This window comes from Mustela nivalis (assembly GCF_964662115.1).
Source record: "Mustela nivalis genome assembly, chromosome: 6".
Classification (NCBI taxonomy): Eukaryota; Metazoa; Chordata; class Mammalia; order Carnivora; family Mustelidae; genus Mustela; species Mustela nivalis.
The window spans coordinates 1,864,294-1,870,293 of NC_139025.1; positions in this window are offsets into that span (position 1 = coordinate 1,864,294).

A 6,000-nucleotide genomic window follows, 5' to 3' on the forward strand; every position below is an offset into this window, starting at 1 on the left:
GACCCCCGAGGCCACCTTCTCCAAAGCCCCCGCCACCATCGGGGAAACGCGTGCCCCGCAAGCCAGGCGACGGACGCGCAGAGCGGCGCCCACGTGCCCGAGCCCCAGGGCTCCCGCGGCGTCCGGCTCGCGCGGAAACAGCCCACGTCGCGCGCCCGGCGACGGGCAGGTCCGCGGCCCGGGGGCGGGGCCACCGCGGGGCGGGGCCGCTCGGCCGCGAGCTCGCGGATTGGCCCCCGCGCGGCCGGCAGGGGCGGGGCCGGCCTCCCATTGGCCCGCAGCCGGAGGGGCGGGGCTGCCGCCAGCCGCGCGCGCGGCCGCCGCGGGCCCCGGAGCCGAGCGAGCTCGCGGACGCCGGGGCAGCGCGGAGGTTCGGGCCGGGCCGGGCCGGTTCGGGCCGGGCCGGGCCGGGCGTCCGTCCCCGCGCCGGGGCCGCGGAGCAGGGCCTTATCAGCGCGGGCAGCTGGCGGCCCGTGCGTGCGCGAGCGCCCCGGCCCAATTCAATGGCCATTGTCCGCCGGCGCCTTTGTTCGGGAGGCGGCCACTTCCTGCGGGCCGGGCTGGGCGGGCTGGGCCGCGCGGGCAGGAAACGCTCCGAGCCGTGGCCCAGACGCCGAGGCCGCCCCAGCCCGGGGTCAGCGGCGACGGCCACCTGCGTGGGGGCGCCCTGGGCTTGGGGCCGGGGCCGGGGCTCGGCGCGGAGTCGTAGGGGCCGGTCCGCGGGGAGGGCGCGCGGGGCCGGGGAGGCCGGGTGCGGGCCGGGCCCGCGAGGTCAGGCCCTGGAGGGCGGGGGAGGGGCAGAGGAAGCCGGAGGGATATCCTCAGAAGCAGGGGTGCCCCTCCCAGGTCGCCGGCGGGGGGACAGGCCCCCGCAGGTTAGGAGGCGCATCGGGCAGGACGCAAAAGTCGGGGGCGGAAATCCAGCTCCTCGCTGGTCTCTAGGGAGAAGGGGTCTGTCCCCGGGAGACTTCAGGCTGACAGTCAGGACTGGGGCCTGGGGCCGGGTCGGGGGAAAACAGGGCCCCAGGTGCGCCCCAGGCAGGGCCGGCTTCCTCGTGCCTTCCCGGGCGCTACTGCGCAGTCCGGCTCACCAGGAACAGGCTGTCTTAGGGTCCCCCACCAGGCCTCCCTGCCCTGCCTCCCTCTGCTGACCACTCCCCAGGGCCTCTGGGGCAGTGGGTCGGCCTGACCTTGATCACATGCTGACCCACAGCTCGGAGTGTGGTCTGCAGAGTGGGTGGCAGATGGAAGCTGGTCAAGACACGGATGGTCACAGCCTCTCCACCGTCCCACCCACCTGGCAGGGACCTTCCTGGCCAGCCCCATCCTGCCCCTCTCCCCAGTGCCCTGGAATCCCTTGCACTTCCTTCCTCTGAAGCCCCCATGTGGCCTGCCTGGAAAGCAGTCCCCACACGCCCCATCAGAAAACTGCCCCAGGCATTCCAAGGGGAGACTTAATCAGGCAACAGAGGGCTTGGAAGGCTACAAGAGCAGCTCCACAAGGACAGGGGGGCACCCCGGAAACGAGCTGTTGCCCCGGGAGGCCGAGGAGCCAGGGGAGGGCTGCTGCCCAGCCCCCAGGGGCTGGAAGTGCCCCTCTGTGACTGCTCCCCTCCAAACGCACGGCTGTGACACGGGGGGTGTGCAGACCTAGCGAGATGTCACACAGCACCCAGCACAGCGCTGGGACACAATAGGCGCTTTACAGAGGGCGTTTACCAAGGGACTAGTGCCCCACCAGGGAGAGAGGGGAGCCTTACCACCCTGTTGCCTTGGCCTTAGCAGCTGGAGGTCCCAAGGTCTGGGAGATGCTTGAACTTGGACCCATCTGAAAGGCCAGTGCCAAGTAGTTCTAGGGAGGCTGTGAGTGACAAAGGAGATTGGGCCAGAGGGGCAAGTAAGCCCCAGACCGACCCCACACAGGGTGCCTGCCCCCAGAGCCCAGAGGGGCAGTGGGAGGGCCTGCCCCTGCACCCGCACACCGGCTGGGCGCAGCCCACGCCATGCGGTCCTAGGCTGTCCCTGGTCTGTGCAGCAGGACTTCCAACAGGAGCCTGGCTGTGGGGCCGCAGGGGCCAGGCCCACACAGGTGTCAGGGATGCTCAAGGAGAAGCATTCTATGTCACCCAAAACAAGGTGGTCAGTCCTACTCTCTCTTCCGTGGGGACCACGAAGGGGAAGGGCAGGGCACGGAAGAAAGGTGTGTCTGGGCAGGACCCCGCAGTGCAGGGGAGCGGCGGTCTGGCCGCCAGGGGTTTTGGTGTGAGCATGGCAAAAGCCTCAACAGGCAAGAGGGTGGTTTTCCAGGGCCGTGCCCAGAAAGACCGAGACGTGTGCGTGCACAGAGAGGGGTGGTGGGCTGGGGTAGTGGCAGGGCTCCTTGAGGTCACATGGGGCCTTTGGCCCTGGGGACTACAGGAAGGGTAAAACAGAGTCGGGACCCCTGGGTGGTGTAGCTGGTTGGGCATCTGACTGGATTCTGGCTCAGGTGATGGTCTTGGGGTCACAGGGTACAGCCCCATGTCCGGCCAGGCCCTCGGCAGGTCTGCTGAGAGAGAGGTCTGCCGAGACCTCTCTCCCCGTCTGCCTGTGCCCCTCCCCACCCCGTGTGCACTTTCTCTCTAAAAATAAACACATCCTTTAAAAGTAGCGTGTGGGGGCGCCTGGGTGGCTCAGTGGGTTAAGCCTCTGCCTTCGGCTCGGGTCATGATCGCAGGGTCCTGGGATCGAGCCCCGCATTGGACTCTGCTCAGCAGGAAGCCTGCTTCCTCCTCTCTCTCTGCCTACTTGTGATCTCTCTCTGTCAAATAAATAAATAAATAAAATCTTTAAAAATAAAAAATAAAAGTAGCGTGTGGTCAGGAGATGGCCTGCCAGGCTGAGCGCCCTTCAGAGCACATCAGCGCCAGAAGGTCGCAGGGAAGGACTCTCGGAAGAGCTTGCGGCCTCTGCCAAGGGTAGAGGAGAGAGGTCAGCATCCTTCAGTTCAGCATGAGCCTGGTCCAGCGCCTGTCCCGGCCGCCGGGTCCTCACCCTTCCTCCCACAGGGGTTCAAGGGTCACATCTCCTGCCCCAAGGTCCTGCCCTCACACCTCTTTTCCGTAAGGGAAAGACCCCAGGGGGAGCCCTCAGGATCCTCCTGCTACTGCCAGGGGCTGTCCCTACCCGGCAGGCCGGTCCGACCTCCCCAAGGGTCCGGGTCTGACTGCCCGGGCCGCTCTGGACGGCGCACTGCCCAGGCCCCTGGGCGTTGTCAGTTTCAGCCCCTACATGGCGGGCCTTGCTGGCCTCGTACCCAGGGCTGTCCACCGGCCACCTGACCCCCTCACCCAGAATGCAGAAGGAAGCCCAGGCAGCCCCATCCGCATGGCTCCCTCGACCCTGCCCTGCTCGCCAGCACTCGTGGCCCACCCCCCTACAGCCTGCAGGCATCCCGACCCTCACTTCTCTGGAGCAGGGACCCGCTGTCCCCCGATAAGCTCTCCTCATGCCCCCAGTGTCCTCTGGCCGGGTCTCTCTCCTCCGGGAAGCCCCCCACGGCATCCCCCAGCCCCGTGGCTGCCCTTCTCCACGGCCCAGCTGCTGGGGGTGGGCTGAGGCCCGCAGGACAGGTGGCTGGGGGGCCCTGCCTGCCTTGGGGGCCTAGGGCGTGCGGGGCTCCGGCAGCACCCAGCCCAGCGGACTTGGCCGGAGGCTCCTCTCTGGGAGGTCTCCGTGTGAGTCACCCCTTGGGCACAAATGCAGGAAGTTGCCATTCTGTTAGACTCTATTTTCTCCGTGGAGGGAAAGTCTGTTCCACGAAGGGCATTGTTCCCCGGGTTGCGTCTTCCGGGTGGGCCCGGGCCGCCCTGCGGCTCATGTGTTTTGGGGGTTCCAGGCCCAACTGCTCCCCTTTGAGACCTGGGGTCGCCTGGAGGTTGGGAACGTGGAGGGGGGGTGTAGCCGTCAGCTCTGGGGAGACGTGGGCATACCCATGAGGCAGCGTGTGACCCAGGAGCCCGGGTCCGGAGTGTTGGGGCTCAAGTGAGGTCAGGACTGGGATTCTACACACACCCCACTGGTAGGCTCTCTGCCTGCTTGTAGGCCTTGGGGTCCTGCCTGGGCTCACGCTAAGCCTGCCTCCCTCGCCCAAAGAGGGCCACCCCCGAAGCCTCCCTGCCCTCCTGCAGCCTTTGAGACCTGGCTGGGGCCTGCTGTCCCACTGTCCCCAGGCCAGCGCGGCTCTGGCCCACATGAGCCCCACGGTCCTGGGGCGACCCTGCCATGGCTGGGGTACAGGGTCGGGCCAGGCCCCTGAGGGCAGTGGTTGGGCAGGCCTTCCCATGGTTTCAACCCCGCCACTCTGCCCCACCGCTGCCCTCGGGCTGACATCAAGCCCCACAAGGGGCACCTGGGGTGCCGGGGGTACAGGAGTGGGTGTGGGGCCCACACCACAGCTCATCCATCTCAGGGCCAGGTGACGGGCTCGTGCTGAGAAGCGCCGGGCAGGGCCTGCAGGAGCCCCGGCGGAGAGGTGGGAGCGTGGGAGGTGGGCACGGTCTTGGGCTGGAGGGAGCCCTGCAGCCAGGAGGGCGGGCCCGGGTGGGTGTAGGGGCCTCGGGAAGGGTCGGGGCACAGCCTCTGTGTGAGGAGGAAGACGCCCCAGCCCCTGGCCCTGAGCACGAGGGTCCCTGCTGGGCAAACTCCGTGGTGGGGCCAGGGTGGCCAGGCCCAGGAGGAGCCCGGCTTGAGAGGAAAGTGGCCCTGAGGTTCTGGGCAGTGGAGAATGACAGACCAGAGATGGGGGCACGGGAAGCCAGAGGCGGGAGCTCAAGGCTCAGACAGAGCCCAGTGGAGGCGTGGATCCCTGAATGACGCTGAGACGTGGGGCTGGGGACCGTCCCCATAGGAGAAGGAATCAGGAAAGGTCACGGGGAGGCTTCTGGAACCGGGAGGGATGCGGAGCCGGCGGCCCTGTCCGGGCAGCCAGGGGAGCAGGACAGCAGGACGGCGTTTCCCTGCAGGACAGACAGGAGAAGGGGCATCTTCAGGGAAACAGAGTCCACAGATTGGCTGAAATTACAGACGCGGGACTCGGGTGGAGAGGGTCTTCGGGGGTCCAGGAGGCAGTGGGCATGGTGTCGGTGATGTGTCCCCATGCACCCCCATCTCTTGCCGTCGGGGGCCATGCAGACCCCACCGCACCCTCCCTGCCTGCGGCCCCGCCCCTTCCTTCTCACCCCCTCCTCCACCCGCTTGCTCTGAAGCAAGCCCTGGGTATAGCTTCATACCTCTGCCTGGGTCGCTAAGAGACTGATGCCCAGAAAGCGCTAACACCACCAGCACACGGGCGCCCAGTCAGGGCTCCAGGCTCCGGGACGGCCGGCCCGAGGGCCCGCACACGGCCCATGCGCTGTAACCGCTTGACGTGCGTCTCGACCCTCCGTAGCCTCAGTTCTCCCTCCTGCTCGAAGACGCCCGACTATCCGGCCCACCCGTCATGGCCACCGCGTCTGCCACGGAGCAGCTGTCCGGTGCGGGTCCATGCGCCGGCGGCGCTCAGCCGCGTGTTCTCCCGCTGGGAGGTGCACGGTCTCCGGTTCGTGTCTTACTGTATTTTCTCATTGCGGCAAAACATACCTAATACCCGCCTGCCCGTTTTAGCCATTTTAAAGTAATAGCATCGTGAGGGACAGGGAATGCCAGTACTCGGGAGATGACCAGCAGATCAGAAACCCGTGACCTGTGCGCAACCACAAACACAGCTTCAGAACGCAGGAGGCTACTGACGCCCCGAGACCCGCTCCGGCTCGTCTCTGCACACAGACGGCTCCGGCATCCGGCAGCAAAGACGTGAGCAGTTTGGATGATGCGGTGGAGAGAGGCACACTGTTTTCTAGTACACACGGCGTTCTCCAAATCAACATGTTTTGGGTCCCCAAAGAGGCCTCAGGACGCCTTCAGAAGTGGAAGTGGCCACGGGGCAGGCAGGCGGCGGAGCCATGCCCCCACCCCGCGCTG